Raw genomic sequence first — 24,247 nt, forward strand, 5'->3', positions numbered from 1 at the left:
GAGGTGGCCAAAGTACTGGAGCTTCAGTTTTAGCATCATTCTTTCCAAAGAAATCCCAGGGCTGATCTCCTTCAGAATGGACTGGTTGGATGTTCAAGTTGGAGAAATTCAAATTTTAGTGTCAATAAAGTTTTACTGAAACAGAGTCACACGCATGTGTTTCTACCTGGCTCATGGCAGCTTTCACACTCTAAAGACAGAGAGAGTTGAGTAGTGGTAGCAGAGCCTGTGCACCACAAAACCTAATATATTTACTATGTGGCCCTTTACAGAAAAGTTCTGTTGTTGTTCAGTCACTCAGTTATGTCTGACTCTTTGCAACCCCATGGACTACAGCATGCCAGAAAAATTTGCTGACCTCTATTTTAAAAACAGATTTCCTCATGCACAATTTTGTTTTTAACACAAGTGAAAAGAAAAACAATATTATTTTCTTTTTTAATTGGCAAAGTAATACAAGACCGTTTTAGATGATGTAGGCTATACCAAAGAGTATAAAAAAGAAAATGCATATTGTCCACTAGGTAGCCATTTCTGAAATCTTCTTTCTTATCTCTTACCAACCAACTGTTGACAAAATGAAACCTGCTCTAATTTCAGGTAAAAGTGAGGATTGTCTTTCTGGGGCTGATTAGACAAGAACTGCAAGCAGACAGTGGCTGTAACAGAAGAGTGTGAAAGGATTTGAAAGAGGCCACCTGGGATCTTATTGGGTTTAAATTGTACAATAAATCTGACACAGCGTGTCTAAACTCAGGTATAATAAATCCTAGTAGGCGGGTATTGTAATAACCATTTAATATAGATACAAGAACTGATATTCAAGGTGGGAATCTAGTTAACAAGTTTCTGGGGGAAAAAATAACAACCATGAACACTGAGTTAACCCATGATTATACCAGCATTATTTACAATAATTGAAAGGTAGAAGCAGCACCAATGTTCATCAGCAGAAGGATGGATAAGCAAAATGTGGCATATATCAATACATACAATGTGGTATTATTTAGCTTTAAAAAGAAAGGAAGTTCTGACATGTGCTGCACCATGGGTGAGCATTGAGGACATTGCATTAAGTGAAATCAGTCAGTCACAAAAGGCAAAAAGTGTATGATTCTATATATATGAAGTACCTGCTACTGCTACTACTGCTAAGTCGCTTCATTCGTGTCCGACTCTTTCGACCCCATAGACAGCAGCCCACCAGGCTCCCCCATCCCTGGGATTCTCCAGGCAAGAAGAAGTACCTAGAATAGTCCAATTTATAGAGATAGAAAGTAGAATGGTCATTGCCAGGGGATGGAGGAGAATGAACGATGAGGAGTTATTGTTTAATGGGTATAAAGTTTCAGTTTGAGAAGATGAAAAATGTTCTAGATATGGATGATGAGGGATGCACAACAATGTGAATGTGCTAAGTGCCACCAAACTGTACACTTTAATAGCCTTTAAAGGGCAAAATTTTGTGCTAGGTATGTGACCATAATTTTTAAACACTGACAAATTTCAAGTGGATGAAATTTGCTCATAATAGTTTGATCATAATAAGAGTACATCATGAGAAATGCTGGGCTGGAAGAAGCACAAGCTGGAATCAGGATTGCTGGGAGAAGTATCAATAACCTCAGATATGCAGATGACACCACCCTTATGGCAGAAAGTGAAGAGGAACTCAAAAGCCTCTTGATGAAAGTGAAAGTGGAGAGTGAAAAAGTTGGCTTAAAGCTCAACATTCAGAAAACAAAGATCACAGCATCCGGTCCCATCACTTCACATCCGGTCCCATCACTTCATGGGAAATAGATGGGGAAACAGTGGAAACAGTGTCAGACTTTATTTTGGGGGGCTCCAAAATCACTGCAGATGGTGACTGCAGCCATGAAATTAAAAGACGCTTACTCCTTGGAAGGAAAGTTATGACCAACCTAGATAGCATATTCAAAAGCAGAGACGTTACTTTGCCAACAAAGGTCCGTCTAGTCAAGGCTATGGTTTTTCCTGTGGTCATGTATGGATGTGAGAGTTGGACTGTGAAGAAAGCTGAGCGCTGAAGAATTGATGCTTTTGAACTGTGGTGTTGGAGAAGACTCTTGAGAGTCCCTTGGACTGCAAGGAGATCCAACCAATCCATTCTAAAGGAGATCAGCCCTGGGATTTCTTTGGAAGGACTGATGCTAAAGCTGAAACTCCAATACTTTGGTCACCTCATGTGAAGAGTTGACTCATTGGAAAAGACTCTGATGTTGGGAGGGATTGGGGGCAGGAGGAGAAGGGGATGACAGAGGATGAGATGGCTGGATGGCATCACCGACTCGATGGACATGGGTTTGGGTGAACTCCAGGAGTTGGTGATGGACAGGGAGGCCTGGTGTGCTGCAATTCATGGGGTCACAAAGAGTCGGACACGACTGAGTGACTGAACTGAACTGAAGGGTATATCTTAAGCAAAGAAGTTAAAATGTATTTCAAGAAAGCAGGAAAAAGCTCAAGAAACTGCAAAGTCTTTTGGCTGCGTGACTCATAATATTTAAAGGTGGTTACTGATGAAGGGGTGATGGACTGCCACTGAGAGTTTGCTTTCTGTGTTTGAAGGTTCGGGAATAGATCCACTTGGGAGATGAGAAACTTGATACTTCCAGTTCAGTGATTTTTATAAGAATGCCAAGAAAAGAGTCTAAAGGAAAAGTTGGAGCTGTCATTAGTAGTGTTACCAGTGATCTGACTTTTCAGTCTGCATGCTGCCTTTACAATGCTGATTTCCATAAAAATTACTCAGTTTCCAATAACCTGCCAGGATTGTGGCTACTGCACATACCATTTAAGGACTGAGTCTTGGCCCCAGCTAGTGGGCAGCCCTTAGCTCCTCCATGCCACTAAGACTGTGCACCCTTCTCTGTGAACGCCTGGCTGGTCAGTTTAGCTGGACAGGCACTTGGAAAGCCCAAGTGTCTGGTTTACTGTGGGAAAATCTGGGGGATGGGCTGGACAGCTATCATCCATGGCATCACAAATGCCAAGTTGTTTGCCAGTTGCAAATTGGAGTGGATCAGATCTTCCCACATGGGGATGAAGCACAGCCATGACCACTCCTGATGTGAAGCTGTGTGATGGACACTGATGAGGGATTCGCAGAAAGGTGACTTCTAGTTGGACCTGCCTCCCACTAAAGCATCCTAAGATAGCTGGACATGTTATTTAAGGCCAGCATCCTTTTTAACTGATGTAGTTGATTATTCTGATTGGGTAATATCCAGCTGGACCAGTTGTTAAATATTTATAGAAATCACCCAGGCCACCGATCTTCTTTAAATCATTGTTTGCCAGCAGCCTCCTGTGTCAGGGTGACACTATGCTAGGGTTAAATTTCTTGATAACTTTGCTTTTAAAAAAAAAAAAAGACAAGTGGAGGCACAGTTTAACTAACTCTTAATGCCCTCACATTCAGGGTTTTTGAAATGTGTTTGCACTGGAGTTTGTTTAAAATATCAAAAGGAGAAGATCACTAGGAATGAGTAATCAGGGCTACAAAAATAGTAAAAGCTACTATTAACGGAATCTTCTGTCTATTGGGGCTTCCCAGATGGCGCTAGTGGTAAAAACCTGCCTCCCAATGCAGGAGATGCAAGAGACTCGGGTTCAATCCCTAGGTCAGAAAGATCTCCTGGAGGAGGGCATGGCAACCCATTCCAGTATTCTTGCCTAGAGAATCCCATGAACAGAGGAACCTGGTGGGCTACACAGCCCATCGGGTCACAAAGAGTCAGACAGGGCTAAGAGTTGGATACAACTGAAGTGACTGAGCACACAAGCACACTGTCTGTTGACAACTTTAGTTATATTACTTCTAATCGTTGTATGAAGTGTTAGGTCTATTTCTTATTTTACTCATGAGGGAAGCCAAGGCTGAGAGAAGCAAAGTAACTTGTAAAAAGTCATTCAGCTAACAAGTGGCAAACCCCATATTTAAATATAGCACCACAGTATTTGGTCTTTACATTGGGGAAATCACATTTAAGCTTAGCTGATGGAATGGATCTCAGTGGGTTTTGCTGCTCAACAGATCATTCCAGTCAGCTTCCTTTTGCAAATGATACTCTGATTTTCCTCTGGGGTACCCTCTTTTCCCCAATTCTCATTCCAGGTGTTGGGGAGGGGCCATGCGCCTTGAGCCTGGCCTGTCAGTGCATGGTATTTCCCTGGCTGCAGTGACTCACTGCAGTGATGCTGCTCTGGTGGTGCTTATTTTCCAGTGTAGGCAGACAGGTAGAAAACAAGTTACAAATACTGAAAATAATTTCAGTTGATAATAAGTGCTTAAGAAGAAAATAAAACAAGGTAATGAGATGTAAGAGTAACACAAGGGGCAAGGGTGGTGAGAGCCAAAGAGAGGCAGCAGGACTTCTTTTAGGTCTCTTTACTCTTCCCCCTGGTTTGAACTTGGAAAAGCAGGGGATCCCACACTGCTGGTACTTTCTTGCCCATCCCTGGAGTCTGAAGTCAATGTAGGAGATGAAAGGAGGAGGGAGAGAGAAATAGGGTCCTGGTGATGTATTTGGGTTCCTGAATCAAATGGAATGGAAATTAAACCTGCCCCCAAATTTCTGCACAAAGCAAACCTACAAATTTCTTTCTCTTCTTTTTTTTTTTTTTTTTTGCTTCTTAGGATGGTTTCATCATATTCTGTGTAACTGACACCAGAAAGAATCCTATCTCATACAGCTGAGTTTAGTCCCATTATTGCCTGGCATACGAGCCTCCTTCACTATGGGAAAATGTAAGTAAATTTAGATATATAAGCAGAATGACCAAATAGATAGATGATAGCTAGGTAGCTGGATAGACTGATGGATATAGAACAGATAAAATTTAGTGTTTGTCCATGCATGGAGAATAGGATCAGAAAGATACATACCCAACTCTTCACAATTAATACTCTGGGATGAGAAGGTGTTTCACTTTATTATGATCAGCTTTTCCTGGAATGTTTGCATTTAAAGATAAGCATATGTGACCTTTTCAGTTTGAAAAAACTATACATCTGGAAAGGTGTGGACACAGAGGTCTGTGGAATAGTCATGGGCTGAGTCCTCATCCACATGTCCAGAGCACACATACTAAGGCATCAAGGGCCTTTACTTAAGCAGCTGCCAAGAAAATGGTACAAAGAAGAATCTCCAGTCTCATCCCCACCCCTACTTCCTTTTCCTGCAGAGCTTCCCAACCTGTCTCATGTGAGGGCAGCTGGAAGATGGTAACACCTGTATTCAGTTCAGTTCAGTTCAGTCACTCGGTCCTGTTTGACTCTTTGTGACCCCATGGACTGCAGCACGCCAGGCTTCCCTGTCCATCACCAACTCCTGGAGCTTGCTCAAACTCATGTCCATCAAGTCGGTGATGCCATCCAAGCATCTCATCCTCTGTTGTCCCCTGCTCCTCCCCAGCGTCACGGTCTTTTCCATTGAGTCACTTCTTCACATCAGGTGGCCAAAGTATTGGAGCTTCAGCTTCAGTATCAGTCCTTCCACTGAATATTCGGGCTGATTTCCTTTATGATTGACTGGTTTGATCTCCTTGCAGTCCAAGGAGTCTTCTCAAGAGTCTTCTCCAACACCACAGTTCAAAAGCGTCAATTCTTTGGCACTCAGCTTTCTTTATGTTCCAACTCTCACACCCGTACTTGACTACTGGAAAAACCATAGCCTTGACTAGACAGACCTTTGTTGGCAAGTAATGTCTCTGCTTTTTAATACGCTGTCTAGGTTGGTCATAGCTTTTCTTCCAAGGAGCAAGTATCTTTTAATTTCATGGCTGCTGTCACCATCTGCAGTGATTTTGGAGCCCAAGAAAATGAAGTCTGTCACTGTTTCCATTGTTTCCCCATCTATTTGCCATGAAGTGATGGGACCAGATGCCATGATCTTAGTATTTGAATGCTGGATTTTAAGCCAGCTTTTTCACTCTCCTCTTTCACTTTCATCAAGAGGCTCTTTAGTTCCTCTTTGATTTCTGCCATAAGGGTGGTGTCATCTGCATATCTGAGGTTATTGATATTTCTGCCAGCAATCTTGATTCCAACTTGGGCTTCATCCAGCCTGGCATTTCACATATGTACTCTGCATAAAAGTTAAATAAGCAGGGTGACAATATGCAGCTTTGTTGTACTCCTTTCCCAATTTGGAACCAGTCCATTGTTCCATGTCCGGTTCTAACTGTTCCTTCTTGACCTGCATACAGATTTCTCAGCAGGAAGGTAAGGTGGTCTGGTGTTCCCATCTCTTTAAGATTTCCACAGTTGGTTGTGGTCCACACAATCAAAGGCTTTGGCATAGTCAATAAGGCAGAAGTAGATGTTTTTCTGGAATTCTCTTGCTTTTTCTATGATCCAGTGGATATTGGCAATTTGATCTCTGGTTCCTCTACCTTTTCTAAACCCAGCTTGAACATCTGGAAGTTCTCAGTTCACGTACTGTTGAAGCCTAGCTTGGAGAATTTTCAGCATTACTTTGCTAGCATGTGAGATGAGTGCAATTGTGCGGGAGTTTAAGCATTCTTTGGCATTGTCTTTCTTTGGGATTGGAATGAAAACTGACCGTTTCCAGTCCTGTGGCCACTGCTGAGTTTTCCAAGTTTGCTGGCATATTGAGTGCAGCACTTTCACAGCATCATCTTTTAGCATTTGAAATAGCTCAACTGGAATTCCATCACCTCCACTAGCTTTGTTCATAGTGATGCTTCCTAAGGCCCACTTGACTTCACATTCCAGGATGTCTGGCTCTAGGTGAGTGATCACACCATTATGGTTATCTGGGCCATGAAGATCTTTTTTGTACAGTTCTTCTGTGTATTCTTGCCACCTCTTCTTAATATCTTCTGCTTCTGTTAGCGCCATACTATTTCTGTCCTTTACCGAGCCCATCTTTGTATGAAATGTTTCCTTGGTATCTCTAATTTTCTTGAAGAGATCTCTAGTCTTTCCCATTCTATTGTTTTCTTCTATTTCTTTGCGTTGATCACTTAGGAAGGCTATCTTATCTCTCCTTGCTATTCTTTGGAACTCTGCATTCAGATGGATTTATCTTTCCTTTTCTCCTTTGCCTTTCACTTCTCTTCTTTTCTCAGCTATTTGTAAGGCCTCCTCAGACAACCATTTTGCTTTTTGCATTTCTTTTTCTTGGGGATGGTTTTGATCACCGCCTCCTGTACCATGTTATATACCTCTGTCCATAGTTCTTCAGGCACTCTATCAGATCTACTCCCTTGAATCTATTTGTCAGTTCCATTTATAATCATAAGGGATTTTATTTAGGTCATACCTGAATGGTCTAGTGGTTTTCTCTACTTTCTTCAATTTAAGTCTTAATGTGGCAATAAGGAGTTCACGATCTGAGCCACAGTCAGCTCCTAGTCTTGTTTTTTGCTGACTGTTTAGAGCTTCTCCATCTTCAGCTGCAATGAATATAATTCAATCTGATTTCAGTATTGACCACCTGGTGGTGTCCATGTGTAGAGTTGTTTCTTGTGTTGTTGGAAAAGGGTGTTTGTTATGACCAGTGCACTCTTTTAGCAAAACTCTGTTAGCCTTTGCCCTACTTCATTTGTACTCCAAGGCCAAACTTGCCTGTTACTCCAGGTATCTCTTAACTTCCTACTTTTGCATTCCAGTCCCCTATGATGAAAAGGACATCTCTCTTTTTGGTGTTAGTTCTAGACGGTCTTGTAGGTCATCATAGAACCATTCAACTTTAGATTCTTCAGCATTAGTGGTTGAGGCATAGTCTTGGATTACTGTGATATTGAATGGTTTGTCTTGGAAACGAACAGAGATTATTCTGTCATTTTTGAGATTGCACCCAAGTACTGCATTTTGGCTTCCCTGGTGGCTCAGATGATAAAGCGTCTGCCTGCAATGCGGGAGACCCGGGTTTGATTCCTGGGTCTGGAAGATCCCCTGGAGAAGGAAATGGCAATCCACTCTAGCACTCTTGCCTGGAAAATCCCGTGGACGGAGGAGCCTGATAGGCTACAGTCCATGGGGTCGCCAAGAGTCGAACATGACTGAATGACTTCACTTCACTTCACTGCATTTTGGACTCTTGTTGACTATGAGGGCTACTCCCTTTCTTCTAAGGCATTCTTGCCCACAGTAGTAGATATAATGGCTCATAGTTTCATTGAGTTAGACAAGGTTGTGATCAATGTGATCAGTCTGGTTAGTTTTCTGTGATTGTGGTTTTCTTTCTGTCTGCCCTCTGATCATAAGGATAAGAGTCTTGTGGAAGCTCCCTATGGAAGTAGTAGATATAATACCTCTACGGTCACTGAAAAATCAAGGCCACATGAAGCCAGAATGTGTTTCCTGGGCACTCTGTTGTCCCAGAACCTGCCCAGTTGTCCCAAGAACTGGTGAGACCAGTTTCTTTACCTGGAAACTATACACTGAGCAAGAGCTCAGTTGGTTATAAGACAGAAGCCCTTTTCATTGAAAACTCATAATTCCTAAGTTCTTCTCCTTCATGCTAATGGAAGTATATTTCTCTTGAAGTTCTGAAACTTGGCTAGTATTATTACAGGTATTTATTTTTATTTTAAAATATTCTAAGCACTCAATAATACTGTTATCACACCTGGAATTTGCTTGCAGTCTAGTAGATGCCTTTTTAGAAGACAACTGTGGCAATCATTTTGGGATTGCCTTTCTCTTGGATAGTTCTGTTAGATCATGAATCATTCCTGAATCGTTGTTGTTGTTCAGTCACTCAGCCCTGTCCAACTCTTTGTGATGCCATGGACTGCATCATGCCAGGCTTCCCTGTCCTTCACTAACTTCGAGAGTTTGCTCAAAGACATAACCATTGAGTCGATGATGCCATCCAAGAATCTCATCTTCTGTCACCCCCATCTCTTCCTGCCCTAAATCTTGCCCAGTGTCAGGGTCTTTTCCAACGAGTCAGCTCTTTGCATCAGATGACCAAAGTATTGGAGCTTCAGCATTAGTCCTTCCAATGAATATTCAGGATTGATTTCCTTAGAATTGGTTGGTTTGATCTCCTTGTGATCCGAGACACTCTCAAGAGTCTTCTCCAGCACCACAGTTGAAAAGCAGTAATTCTTCGGCACTCAGCCTTCTTTATGGTCCAACTCTCACATCCATACATGACTACTGGAAAAACCATAGCTTTGACTATACAGACCTTTGTCAGCAAAGTGATGTCTCTGGTTTTTAATATCATATTCCTAGGTTAATGCTGTTTCTTTCAATTCAAGGTCCCATGCAGATTCCAGCTTTGCTGTTGTTTAAAGTACGTAACAAAATTTTATGGCAGTCTTGTCAGAAAACAAAGATTCTATACTAGAATCAGTCTCCATCACTTCTTCTGACTTAGGGGAGCAAAATTACTTCTAGGTAGCAGATTACACTTGGACCCAAAGAAATTATGTGCTAAAGCCTTCCAAAACTATAGCTACTAAAATATTTCTCTTGCAATTTTTTTATTTCATCCCTGTGACCAGAGAAAATGAAAAGACAAACTCCAACCTAGGGAAGGTTGAATAATCACAAACTCCAACTTTAAGGAATCTGAATTAATGAGATTTCCTGGGATTTTTCCAGCTAAGAGAGAACTACCACCTTCCTCCCAAGAGACTGTGGTGCTTATAACTTTACTTACAGACATACAATATCATTCCCTAGAGAAGGAATTATGGTCAGACTTTAATTTGGATCAAGAGATAAAATTAGAAAATCTCTCGTGGGAAATGTCATTATTTACAAATGTACATAATTAAAGAAAGCGGGTATATACAGAAGAAAGACATTACTGTCTGTAGACCAAAGGCTTAAACATAAGTAGAACTCCCTGGGATCTCACCAGGTGCATGCCCCAAACACATATTTAAAGTCTACAACTTGGAAAAAATAGCTTGAGGGATATCCACCAAACTGTCATCTAGGATTTTCTCTGTGGATTGGTAAGAGACATGGTTATTGAAGGATAAGTTTAACTTGATATAAAAGATTGCTGTGATGTTTGGTTCTTTAAATTATAAGTGTGATGGATATTGGTTAGGCTTCTTGGCCACCCAGCAACTAGAATGCCTATGAAATTTCCCGAGTCTGAATATGTCTAAACTAGAAACTCATTTTACAAGCCTCCCTTAGGCTTGTAACTTAGAAGGCTGATGTACCTTGTAGGTGTGTTAGAGCTCTCTGGAGAAACAGGATTAATAGGATGGGGTGAGAAGAGAGAGAAAATGAGAGGGAGAGAGAGGAGGAGAGATTTATCTTTAGGAATTGATTCCTGTACTTATGAAGCCCCAGGGAGGAGGTAATCTGTGGTTCAAATCTGAAGACAACCTGCCGGCAGAAATCCTTCATGCTTGGGGGGTGTCAGTGTTTGTTCTGTTGAGGTCTTCAGCTGATTGGATGAGGCCTACCCACGCTTTGGAAGACAGTTGGGCTTTAATCAAACTTCACTTAGCTGAATTTATTCTTATCCAAAAACATAGTCACAGAAACACCCCAAATAATGGTTGACCGAATATCTGGGCACTGTGGCCCAGCCAAGTTGACATGTAAAATTAACCATCAAAACAGGGCATGGGCATATGACCTAATCCTTACTCAAGGCTTTGGTTTGGAAGTAAGTACCATGTGGAATCCATTCTTCAAGAGGGGTGGTGGTGGAGGCATCTAGCTACAGAGGCAAAGCGGCAGCAATAGCAAGCAGCAGAGGGATCCCTACTAGAGGGGTCTTGTTTTTGTCAAGACCACTTTAGCTCGGTAATTCAGTGAATGACCCAGTTCCTTTAATACTTCATCCTCTGTTTAAACTAACTAGGGTAGAGTCTCTTGTTGACACCTGAGAAACTTGAAATTCAATAACTGTTTTATATTATTTATCACTGCATAAAAAACTACCCACAATTTAGTAGCTTAAGCAAGAATTAAACATCTTATTATTTCTCACATTTTCTGTAGGTAGCTTAGTTTGCTGTTCTGGTCCAAGGTCTCTCACGAGATTGAAGTCGCATTCTTAACCAAGGGGCTGGGGCTGAAGAACCCACTTTGAAGATCACTTATTCACAAGGTTGCTGCCTACCAAGCTGTAAACTTCTGCCACTTATCCTAAGTAAGACTGGGTCACTTTTCTCTCAAGATGGCAGATTGGGGTCAGACTGGGCTCTTGTGTGTGTCAATGGATCCTATGCTTCAAAACTAGCTATGATGGTTCTTTTCAATTCTTGTTAGCCTTTATACTTTAGAAAGTCTCTAGCTGCAGCCTATAGCAACTACTTTGTGAGTTATTCAATCATGTTCATAGATTTAGTAGCACAAATAATTGTACAATCTATATTTTATTGGTTCCTCAAGATAGCACAACATCCATTTATTCCATAAATACTTGCTGAACTCCTACTGGGTGCCAACACTGGCCTAGACGCTGAAACATTGGATTTGAATGTCCTCAGCACTGTGGAAAGAGAGCAAGTGCCGTTGTTGCAGTAGAAACACAGTTACAGCAAAACTTAAACCCTCTTCTACTTGGGAAAAAGGCCAGGAGTCTGTCTCCAAGGAGTCCCATGGGTGACTTGGGAATTCACCCAGGCTCTGGCCATGAGCTTTGCAGGCAGCACACCAGGAGCAGTTCTATGCCCCAGGGAAAACCTGCTAACCACCCTCATGACTCTTGTATAAAACCAGAAGGTCAGTTTACGAGTTTTCAAGGAAATTCTGAATATCACAGGGACCAGAACACTCATATTTGCTTGTCCCACCCAACCTCCCTCCTACCTCCTCTTCTCCATTTTCCTAGCCTCTCCTCTTCCCTTCCTTCTATTTCTGCTCTGACAAATACCTCATGAGCATGTTCTAGGAGCCAGGCATGAGGGTAAGAGCCAGAGAAACAATGGTATGAAACCTGCAGAGTTCCTGTCCTCAAGTCTAGGGGGTGGGCGGAAACCTTAACTTCAATATTTGCAGAGATAAACAGCCCCTTTTTGTTTCATGGAGCCCTCTGAGGCTCTGATGACCACAAAGATCCCTGTCCTCGGTGCAATGTGCATTCTCACACACCCACAGCATCTTGCACACAGTTTCGGGGAATCTCAGTCACCTTGAAACCCAACCAGTGACCTGGGGTGCAGAATCTCCCTCTCTGTAGACAGAACTACATGAGAATCAGCCAAGTCATACCCAGAAGGCTGCTTTGAGATCATGGAGTTGCAGCAAGGCTTTTTTGGCCATACCATGTGGCATGTGGAATCTTAGTTCCCTGACCAGGGATTGAACCCATGCTGCCTGCAGTGGAAGCTTGCAGTCTTAACCCCTGGACCACCAAGGAAGCCCTTGTCTCTCTTTAGATAGGCCATTACCTTGATTTAGTGAGAGCCACATTGATCTGGTCTTGAGATAGGTGATACAGTTGACTTTGCATATCCTAGCTCTGAACCACCATGAATAGATTAAAAGCTTAACTTCAGCAGACAGCAGCATATTCTTTGCAAGTTCTTAGAAGGCATCCTGGTCTGGGCCCCAGCAGCTGTCAGCTAGCTTTTCCAAGAGTATCCAGAAAACAGTGAATTTTTCAAAATTCACTCATCAAAAACTTTTTCAGCCTACCTTTCTCCTTTCCACAATCTAGAGCAGCAGTTGGCAAACTTTTTCTCTAATGGTCCACGCAGTAAATACTTTAGGTCTCTTGCAACTGCTCAACTCTGCCGTTACAATCAAAAAAGTAGCTGCAGGTAATACATATATGAATGAGCATAGCTGTGCTCCTATAAAACCTTGTTTACGAGAAACAAGGACTGGCCAGATTTGGCCTGTGGGCTGTAGCAAGCTGCTCTCTGGTCTTGGTTAGGCTCATCCTCCCCACATCTTCTCCCCAGGCGCCTCTTGCTCTCTGTCCTTCAGTGACCTTTTTGAAGGATTCATTACCGTTGCATTTCTGAGGATTTAGAGGATGAAAATCTGTGGAAACAGCAAACGGAAGAAAGCTTTCAACAAGAAAAGATGTCTTCAGCACTCAGTCTTTCTTCCTGGTTTGTACAGTGTAGAGAAGTGGACAGGCAAGAGACGTCATGTAACATGGAAAAATATTAATGCTGTTTAATCCAGAAGATTGAAGATGCCAGCAAAGGACACAGAGTGGTTATGAGCACTTACTTACTTCAGTCAAATAATGATGACGATAACAACACAACACAACACAACACAGATAACACTTATCACATGACACTTGCACTTGCCACATGCCAAATACCCTTTGAAGTATTTTTTTAAATATCGTTAATGCTGGGTTTGCTTTCCAGCTTGTGCTGTGTGACATCAACCTTTTTGATTCTCTGCTTCTTCATCTGTTAAACCAGGGGTGTGGGGTAACCTGGGAAATGTACTCAGCACAGTACCTGGCTCCACCTACATGCTCAGTAACGGTTAGATCTGATTATTCCAATTTGTGGAGGGGCCAATCTTGGCCTTTGTAGCTCAGATCTTTCCAATGAAGCCAATAGAACCTACAGGAAGAGAGAGTCCAACCTCAGGAAAAAAACTTGGTGACTCAGCACTTCCTAGATACACAAGGTTCTGGGGATGTTGGTAGGAGATTCTAGTTCTGTAGTCAAATGAATCTCAGTTAAGCAAAGTTAAAGAAGTTTCTCAGTGGCCATATTTCTTAGAGCCCAGAATATACTATTGTGGTTTAAATCTCTAAGCAAATATTATCACAAGCAGTTTTTTCCAACTTATTTATCCACCAACAATTTCTGGCCCCCAGGGTAGCTTTGGGGATTAGTTTGTCACAGAAAATCCTATAGGAAATACACTGGGAGTTGTCAGAAATAGATTAAGAGGTAGTGAGCTCCTCATTGAGGGAAGTGTGTGAGCAGAGGCCGGATGCCCACAGGGCTGGGATGTGGACAGGATCCCAAAGGGACTAAATGAAATGAAAAGCTCCTGGCAGTCCTGGCATCTGGGCTTGTCCTGACTGGCTCTGGGAGCTCTGGAATTTTGAACTTGACTTTGATGACACCAAGAAAGAAGGATGCCGCTGGATGGCTCTGGAAGCCCCAAGTTAAGAGGTCTTGAGGAGCCAAGTCAACAGTCCTGCACTGGGGTCCCCTCAGATCTGGTCAAGGTGTGTAGGAGTCATCAAGGGCAATGAAGTCACATTGTCTGACATGTCATTGACCCTCAGGAAATGGTCGTCTTTGAGATCTGTCCTGGGTGTTCTGAAATATCAATGGTCCAGGGCTCACAGCCCTGACCTGCCTTCCTACTCTGGCTTTGCTGCTTTCCAACTGGGAGGTTCTGGGCCAATCCAGTCCCTATGTATAAAATGACACTAACAGTTGATTCCTCCTCATCCTTTGATGAGGACCTTCACCAGATAATCCTGGCGCCCCAGCCTGTCTCAGGTGGGACACCATGTGGGCAGGTACAGGTACTCCTTGGGGCACAACACACAGGGCCTTCTGTGATGCTTTGAGCCATCTGTCCTGGGGAGGAACCTCAAACCAAGGGCAGCAGGAACAGGGTGATACATACCCCAGAAGCCTTAGTCTTGGGGTGGACAGTTACTGGGAGACACCCACATCCTCCCGGTAGGGCTCCACTGCCCACAAGGTGGAGTGACTTCAACAACTCACCTTACACTGACGTGTCTTACTTCACCTGTCTCATCCTTCCCACTCCCTACTTGTTGTTTCCTGAGATCACCTCCCAAAAATACTTCTGGCATCCACATACTTTTCTGGGTCTCTACTTTGGGGGAACCCAAACTAAGATAAGATTCAGTAAGGTAATAAAACACTGCCTGCAGAATATCTGGCCTAGATCAGCACTAAATAATTAGTAGCTCTGATTACTACTGAAAAAATCAAGTGTGGTCCACCCTCTAGTCTATTACATTACCATAGTGTGTATGTACACTCCCACACATGCACACACCTGTTCTCACACCCATGCATGCATGTCCCTGTGTGTACATCCATGCATACACATACCTACAATTTGGAATACCTGAGGACTCACCAATGCATGCACATCCACATGCTTACACCAACAATTCTGAAGCTACTTGAAACCTTATCTTCTCATTCCCGCTTCACATATGGTAAGATTTCCCATGTCCATTCAGAGCTGCAGAAGCAACCTGGTTAATCCCCCTTTTTTCCCAACTAATTATGGACACACTAAAGGATATTATGGGCTAAAACTTCTCATGCAAAGAGTTTGCATTACATAAACTTACAATAACAGAAACGGTATGAACCTAACAGAAGCAGAAGATATTAAGAAGAGGTGGCAAGAATACACAGAAGAACTATACAAAAAAGATCTTCACGGCCCAGATAATCATGATGGTGTGATCTTTCACCTAGAGCCAGACTTCCTGGAGTGTGAAGTCAAGTGGGCCTTAGGAAGCATGACTACGAACAAAGCTAGTGGAGGTGATGGAATTCCAGTTGAGCTATTTCAAATCCTAAAAGATGATGCTTTGAAAGTGCTACACTCAATATGCCAGCAAACTTGGAAAACTCAGCAGTGGCCACAGGACTGGAAAAGGTCAATTTCATTCCAATCCCAAAGAAAGGCAATGCCAAAGAATGCTCAAACTACCACACAATTGCACTCATCTCACAGGCCAGCAAAGTAATGCTCAAAATTCTCCAAGCCAGGCTTCAACAATATGTGAACCGTTAACTTCCAGATGTTCAAGCTGGATTTAGAAAAGGCAGAGGAACCAGAGATCAAATTGCCAACATCCGTTGGATCATTAAAAAAGCAAGAGACTTCCAGAAAAACATCTACTTCTGCTTTATTGACTATGCCAAAGCCTTTGACTGTGTGGATCACAACAAACTATGGAAAATTCTTAATGAGATGGGAATACCAGACAACCTGACCTGCCTTCTTAGAAATCTGTATGCAGGTCAAGAAGCAACAGTTAAAACTGGACATGAAACAACAGACTGGTTCCAAATCAGGAAAGGAGTATGTCAAGGCTGTATATTGTCTCTCTGCTTGTTTAACTTATATGCAGAATACATCATGAGAAATGCCAGACTGGATGAAGCACAAGCTGGAATCAAGATTGCCAAAAGAAATATCAGTAACCTCAGATATGCAGATGACACCACCTTTATGGAAGAAACCAAAGAACTAAAGAGCCTCTTGATGAAAGTGGAAGAGGAGAGTGAAAAAGTTGGCTTGAAACTCAGCGTTCAGAAAACTAACATCATGGCATCTGGTCCCATCACTTCATGGCAAATAGATGTGGAAACAGTAAAAACAGTGACAGACTTTATTTTGGGGGGCTCCAAAATCACTGCAGATAGTGACTGCAGCCATGAAATTAAAAGACGCTTGCTCCTTGGAAGAAAAGCTATGACCAACCTAGACAGCTTATTAAAAAGCAGAGACATTACTTTACCAACAAAGGTCTAGTCAAAGCTATGGTTTTTCCAGTAGTCATATATAGATGTGAGAGTAGGACTATAAAGAAAGCTGAGTGCCAAAGAATTGATGTGTTTGAACTGTGGTGTTGGGGAAGACTCTTGAGAGTCCCTTGGACTGCAAGGAGATCCAACCAATCCATCCTAAAGGAAATCAGTCCTGAATATTCATTGGAAGGACTGATGCTGAAGCTGGAACTCCAATACTTTGGCCACCTGATGCGAAAAACTGATTAATTTGAAAAGACCCTGATGCTGGGAAAGATTGAGGGCAGGAGGAGAAGGGGATGACAGAGGATGAGATCGTTGGATGGCATCACTGACTCAATGGACATGAGTTTGAGTAAACTCTGGGAGTTGGTGATGGCCAGGGAGGCCTGGCATGGGGCAGTCCATGGTGTTGCAAAGAGTCGGACATGACAGAGTGACTAAACTGAACTGATTCTCTTTCTCCTTTCCAAAGAGGAACCTGTCCTTTTCTGATACCACTCTTTCCTCCCTGCTTGATTTTTGCCACTTGTTAGCAGAAAGGACCAATTCTGAGACTGATTTTGTTGACAGAGGAGCCAGGAACACTGAACATAAGCAAGGAGCAGTATTCAAGACTGGAGATGTTGTGGGTTGAATAGATACTGAGAAATAATGAGGCGAACTTGGATGCTTGTTAAGTGAGCTGCTGTTAGCAGCAGCAGACAAGATGCCCCCTCTGCTCCTTACATCTCCTGTGATGGTAATAAGTTCTGTATCTTCAGCACAATTAGTAGACATTTTCTACTCATGACACTTAAGTGTTCCCAACCCTTTTAATCATCTATCAGGTCTGGGGAGTCTTTGTTAAAAACCCACCATTCATTATCACACTTCTCCATTTCCTGGACTACTGGGGCACTTTCTGGGAAGCTAAGAACATTATGACTCTGTTGGAGACAACCCCCCACCATTTTCCTCTCTGTTCTATCTCCCCTCAAAATCCTGTTATGAAGTGATGCTGTTGGCCATAGCTGCTTAGTGACTATCCTGCCCCTTATCTGCACATCCTCTCCCATGACTTGTGGAACAGTTATAGTTAATGAAGAGAGTTGTCCAGTAATAGAAGGTGACCTACAAATGAATAAAACTTATCCTTTGATCTAGTTCAGAAGATAATGATGACAAAGAATTGCCACGTAGAGTAAAGCAAATAGTTTTGTGATTACAAGGATGCACTGAAACACAATGGAAGGAGCCTGGGCCTCAGAGGTAGGTGTACCTAGTATTGAATCTGGCTGTGATAGTTACCTGCTGTCTGTATCTTGGATAATTTGCTTAACTTCTCTGGATTTCAATTTCTTTATCATTATCAGTTCAGTTCAGGTCATTTCATTTGCTCAGTCGTGTCTGACTCTTTGAGACCCTATGGACTGCAGCATGGCAGGCTTCCCTGTCCAACACCAACTCCTGGTGCTTGCTCAAACTCATGTCCATGAAGTTGGTGATGCCATCCAACCATCTCATCCTCTGTCATCCCCTTCTCCTCCTGCTTTCAATCTTGCCCAGCATTAGGATCTTTTCCATTGAGTCAGTTCTTCACATCAGGTGGCCTAAGTATTGAAGTTTCAGCATCAGCATCAGTCCTTCCAATGAATATTCAGAACTGATTTCCTTTAGGATGGATTGGTTGGATCTCCTTGCAGTCCAGGGGAAACTCTCAAGTCTTCTCCAACACCACAGTTCAAAAGCATCAATTCTTCAGTGCTCAGCTTTCTTTATAGTCTAACTCTCACATCTATATATGACCACAGGAAAAACCATAGCCTTGACTAGATGGACCTTTGTTGGCAAAGTAATGTCTCTGCTTTTTAATATGCTGTCTAGGTTGGTCATAGCTTTTCTTCCAAGGAGCAAGCATCTTTTAATTTTAAAGTATACTAGGCAGACATTTTCCTTTTTTCTTTTTCTTTTTGCCTGCCCAGAAAAATCCCATTTTCTGGTAATAGCATCTCCTATTGTTTGTGGTTCTAGTGGAGATGCTAATCATAGTCCTAGTCATTACCACCACCCCTCATGCCCTCAACAAGGCCCAGGCTTAGGCATAAAGCATGGACATATGAAATAGACAAGATCCTTTCTTAGGATTTTTACATAAATGCTAGAATAGAGACCCTCTCTGTTTCCTTTTCTGAACTAAAATGATGAAAGTCTGGAGGTCTGAGTAACAATGCCTCCAAATCCTTCTGTCCAGCCTCCATTCCCTTCGCCTTCCCTCCTTTTTCCTGCTATGGGAAGAAAATCAAGCCAAAACACACACAAAGGCAGACCTGAAAAGCAGAGAGGGAAGAAGTCCCAACAACATTGTTTCAGTTTCTTTTGAATTCGCCTTTTTAACTATTACTGCTTTTTTATTTTGATTTGGGTTTTATTATTGTTTGAGAAAAAGAGGGGCTTTAAAGTCAGGAGCCAACCTTTATTGTTTTCTAGATGAATGAAATGGAGTCAAGAGAGGCAGTGCCCTTTCTCCAGCCAGCCCCAGCTTCTAAGTCAGGCCTGGCACCCAGTTCTCAGAGTCCAAGCGCACGTACATTCATTCTATCAGGCTAGTCAAGTGACTCGTGGGTTCATTGAATGTATAATTCCCAGGTCACTGGATAGTGTGTCCCCAACTTCACTGCCCGCCACATTTTTCTTTTTTTAGTTAATATATTTTTGGCTCCGCTCAGTCTTTGTTGCTGTGTGTGGGCTTTCTTGATTTGCAGTGGATGGTGCCTACTCTTTGTCGCAGTCATGGGCTTCTCATTGCAGTGACTTCTCTTGTTGCAGAGCACAGGCTCTAGGGCACACGGGCTTCAGTACTTGTGACACATGGGCTCAGTTGCTCTTGCAGCATGTAGAATCTTCCCCAACCAGGAATCAAACCCATGTCCCCTGCGTTGGCAGCCAGATTCTTTACCACGACCACCAGGGAAGTCCCCACATTCTACTTATTTTGCCCCCTACCCCTCAACAAGTCAGCAGTGTCAGAAATATCACCATTGTGTTCATTCCTTTCAGATTTCTTTGTGCTTCTTCTGGGAATGGTAACACAGACAGCTAATGTAAACTATTTGATGAATTGCTTTTAAGACCCTCTTTAATTACAGACAAAGGGCTTCAGGATCTTAGGAGAATGGGTTAAAAAGGGAGATGACATGTGACAATGGTTCCAAAAGAAAAAAAAAAATAGTATAGAAAAGGAAGTTCATTGCTCCTGAAGGCAGACTGCTTCAATTTTATAATCTTTCTTCTCTTCCTCTATCACCATTGTCCCCTTCTACCTACATGGAGTCAGGGCTGCTGACTTTGTGGTCATTCTCTTACTCTTCTTCTGGCTGTAGATTCCACCTTCTACTTTAGAGACTGACAACGCAACTCACTCTCCCAGCTTGCTTTGAAGCTAAAGCACGGCTAGGTAGACATGAAGAGAAGTGTGGTGAAGTTGTTTCTGGAAAAAGATTTTTCTCTTTAATGAAAGAGAGATGCACAAGAGAAGGTTCCCTTTATTTCTGCCTTTGAATGTGATAATATAAAGATATGATGGCTGGAGCTGCTCCAGCCATCTTAACAATCAAGAGGACAAGTCTAAAACAAAAGCCAACACACTGAGGATTGTGGCTCAAAAGAAGCCAAGAGGCAGAGTCCTAGATGACAATACTTCACTACAGAAATAACCCTGGGACAGCCCACTCGTTGGATTTCTTGATATGTAAGATAGTAAATAGTCTATCATTTAAAACACATTTAATTTGGTACTTTCTTTCCTCTAGCCAAAAATCATCCCATTATTGTGTCTTAGACTTGTTTCCAAGGAGTTTCCTTGATGGAATATACTCTTGTGTCTAAAATAGTTTTTTTCTTTGATGATGTTCTGTATTTTTTATTATTAGAATTTCTATTTGATTCTTTTTTCAAATCTACTGGGTGAATTGAGAATTTCTTGATCCATGTAGATATCCTCCACCTTGTCTTCTCTTTTCATAAACATATTAAGCATAGTTTATTATCTGTATTATCTAAAGTCTTAGCAGGACTATTTCTGCTGGCGTTGTTTCTGCTTGTTCTTATTCATGATGCCTTATTTCTTTTTATTCATGGTTATTTTTTATTATATGCCACTCATTGTACCTGAAAAATAATCCATAGGAATAATTTGAGGTCTAGGATAACTGTAACTTCCTCCAGAGAGGATAACATCTATGTACATTTGCCAGGAACCTGGGGACCTTTAAACCAGATTCAGGTTTGAGGTGCCTGTACCACCAAGCACTGAATCATGGCTACAAATTCAGTACACAAGGCCTAGATTACTTCTGGTTCACCTCTTCCCTGAGGGTACAGGGATTTGAGGGTCCCTGTTATTGAGAGGATCTCCAATTAGACTGCCATTTTGATTTCTCCCTCCCTTACTCCACCAACAAAGACCATCAAAACAAAAGTTCAGATGGCTAGAATCAACTAATGCTCTTTCTTCAAAAGTGATTTCCATGCTCTGCTTATCTGTTTGGATTCCTGTTTTTCCTTCAATAATGTCTTATTATATAATTAACTAGTAAGTGCCTGTAAGATACTCAGTTTATCCAGCAAGTTTAGTTGTTTCCTGAGAAAGGTTGGTCCTGCCGTTAGTGGAAATGGAAGTGTATCTTCGTCCATTCACCAAGTTCTCCGCTCCTGCCTAAACTGTGTCTTCATAATCCTTACCACTTACTTTTTCCTGTCCGTGGGTCTGAAGTCTACTTGCCTGTGCTGGCTGGCTGCCTTGTCCTGTTCTTGATTTTGTTGCCCTCCTGATCTCTAGCCATCATCTGCCTGATTTCTGTGTGCCCTAACCCCAGGCATTTGTTCATCCTCTGACTATTCCTGGGTTGCCTGTGGCAACTGACTTGCATACCACAACAGTTCCAGCTACTCACCCAGCTCTTGAGTCTCCAGCTCAGCTTTGATCCAGGACTTCATAGATATTTGCCAACATCATCCTTTCCCTATGTGCCTCTTGGCTACTCATCTGGCTTTGACTTTTCTGATTAATTCCCCTTCCTCTTCCAGAGCCATTTACTACCTTGGCATCACCTACCCAATTCATGGCACCATCTTGGACTTCTCTTTTTGTTTTATGTAGTTGCATTTGAGGCTGAGTCTGTTTATCTTTTTTGAATAAAGGATCACACTATGGGAACCTCATGAGTGTTTTATAATGATAATTATTTTAAAATTTATAATTAAAATTATAAATTTATTTTAATTAAAATCATTAAGTTTATAATTAATAAAATTTAAAATTATCTTAAATTTTAATCATTCTTTAAAATGTAGAAGACCATGAAAATTCCCTGGTGGTCCAGTGGAGAGAATCAGTGCTTTCCCTGATGGGGGCCTGGGTTCAATCCCTGTTTGGGGAACTAAGATCCTACAAGCTGTGAAGCACAGTAAAAAAAAAAAAAAAAAAAAGGTAGAAGACCAAAGTTTATGATAAAAAGAAAACTGACAATGACAATAAAGTCAGACCAAATCTTCAATTTGAATTTTGAGAGGCTATATGGCCACTTAAAAGAAACAGGCATTTTAGTATAGTGATGAAAAGCAGGCATATAAATCCAGTGGACCCATGTTTAATCCCATTTTCACCCCATTTTAGCTATTTGAATTTGCACAATTCATCCTATTCTTCTTAATCTCTATTTCCTCATCCATAAACTGGTGCTAATATTATCTTCTTCATGAGATTGTTATGGTGAGAAATAGATAAAAGACACACTTGGTACAGTTACCGCAAACAGTAGGTACTCAATTTCAGGGCATTACCTTTATCATGATTAATAATATTAAGTCTTCCCTCCAAATATTTCACCAACTGAGTTGTCATGTGTCTTCTCAACTTCCATCCCATCCTGAAATCTCCCCCATGTGAAGCTTGACTGAGGAACAGTGTGGGGGCAATTGTTCCCAAATGACCCTGGTTAAAACACATGTGTTCCCCTGGATTCATATGTGATCAGATTTGTTTAATGAGGTGACTAGTTAAATTAAGTCCTGCTTGATGAGTTTGGGGTTGCAATATGAGACAAATTATGTTCACTATTGAAAAACATCTTGGTTCCTTATGTCCGAGTCATTTTGCAGATTAGAGGCTTAAGGAAGGCAAAGACAATTAGGCTCCTACACGAGCACTAATGTGTGTGGCCTTAAGCGTTTTTGGTTATAAACATTTGTAGGGTTTTAAGGCTAACTAGGTCAAATCCAACATCCTCATTTGTCAAATGAGGAAACCACGATTCAGAGATATGAAATGACCTGCCCAGGGCCACATGGTCCATTGGTAGTAAATCCAGGACAGAAATCCAGATCTTGGTTCTATAATTAATCAGCCATGTTACATGCTAGGTATAGCAATTTAAAACTATGTCCACAAAATTTTGACATTCCTCCTTTCAAAGATCAGAGTGTAATTCCCTTCCCCTTCTAAATGTAGTGACTCACTTCTAATGAATAGAATGTGAAGAGGTGGTACCATGTGATTTCTCAGGTCATAAAAAGAAGACAGTTTTTCCTGGTCCTCCCTCCCTCTCTTAATCCAGCCACCATGTTTTGAGGACCCTCAATAGGCCTCTAGGGTAGGTCCACTTAGGGGGGAACAGAGAACTCCCACCAACAACTGGTACCAACTTTCCAGCTGTATGAGGGAGCCACTGTGGGAGCTCTGTCTAGTTCCAGTCAAGCTCCAGGTTGCAGCCCTGGCTGGCATCTTGACTGCAACCTCATGTAAGAACTTTGGCCAGAACCAGGGAGCTAAACTCCCCTCTGATTCCTGACTCACAGAGACTGTGTGAGAGAATATATGTTTATTGTCATAAACTACTAAGTTTGGAGTAATTGTTAAGTAGTGATAAATAATGAATACACCAAGCTAACTAATATAGATTCAATGCAATCCCTATCAAGCTACCAACAGTATTCTTCACAGAGCTAGAACAAATAATTTCACAATTTGTATGGAAATACAAAAAACCTCGAATAGCCAAAGCGATCTTGAGAAAGAAAAATGGAACTGGAGGAATCAACCTACCTGACTTCAGGCTCTACTACAAAGCCACAGTTATCAAGACAGTATGGTACTGGCACAAAGACAGAAATATAGATCAATGGAACAAAATAGAAAGCCCAGAGATAAATCCACGCACATATGGACACCTTATCTTTGACAAAGGAGGCAAGAATATACAATGGATTAAAGACAATCTCTTTAACAAGTGGTGCTGGGAAATCTGGTCAACCACTTGTAAAAGAATGAAACTAGAACACTTTCTAACACCATACACAAAAATAAACTCAAAATGGATTAAAGATCTAAATATAAGACCAGAAACTATAAAACTCCTAGAGGAGAACATAGGCAAAACACTCTCTGACATACATCACAGCAGGATCCTCTATGACCCACCTCCCAGAATATTGGAAATAAAAGCAAAAATAAACAAATGGGACCTAATTAACCTTAAAAGCTTCTGCACATCAAAAGAAACTATTAGCAAGGTGAAAAGGCAGCCTTCAGAATGGGAGAAAATAATAGCAAATGAAGCAACTGACAAACAACTAATCTCAAAAATATACAAGCAACTCCTACAGCTCAACTCCAGAAAAATAAATGACCCAATTAAAAAATGGGCCAAAGAACTAAATAGACATTTCTCCAAAGAAGACATACAGATGGCTAACAAACACATGAAAAGATGCTCAACATCACTCATTATCAGAGAAATGCAAATCAAAACCACTATGAGGTACC

At 41.7% G+C, this 24,247-nt stretch overlaps 1 long non-coding RNA gene across 1 annotated transcript; it reads left to right on the forward strand.

Annotated features, from left to right (window-relative positions):
- Positions 1–23,892, forward strand: LOC139178597 (uncharacterized). The gene is made up of 3 exons (XR_011562980.1): positions 1–757; positions 4,664–4,774; positions 10,979–23,892. It is a non-coding gene; the product is annotated as an uncharacterized lncRNA (long non-coding RNA).
- The last annotated feature ends 355 nt before the right edge of the window (positions 23,893–24,247 follow it).

The sequence above is a fragment of the Bos indicus genome, chromosome 22, assembly GCF_029378745.1.
Source record: "Bos indicus isolate NIAB-ARS_2022 breed Sahiwal x Tharparkar chromosome 22, NIAB-ARS_B.indTharparkar_mat_pri_1.0, whole genome shotgun sequence".
NCBI classification, from domain to species: domain Eukaryota; kingdom Metazoa; phylum Chordata; class Mammalia; order Artiodactyla; family Bovidae; genus Bos; species Bos indicus.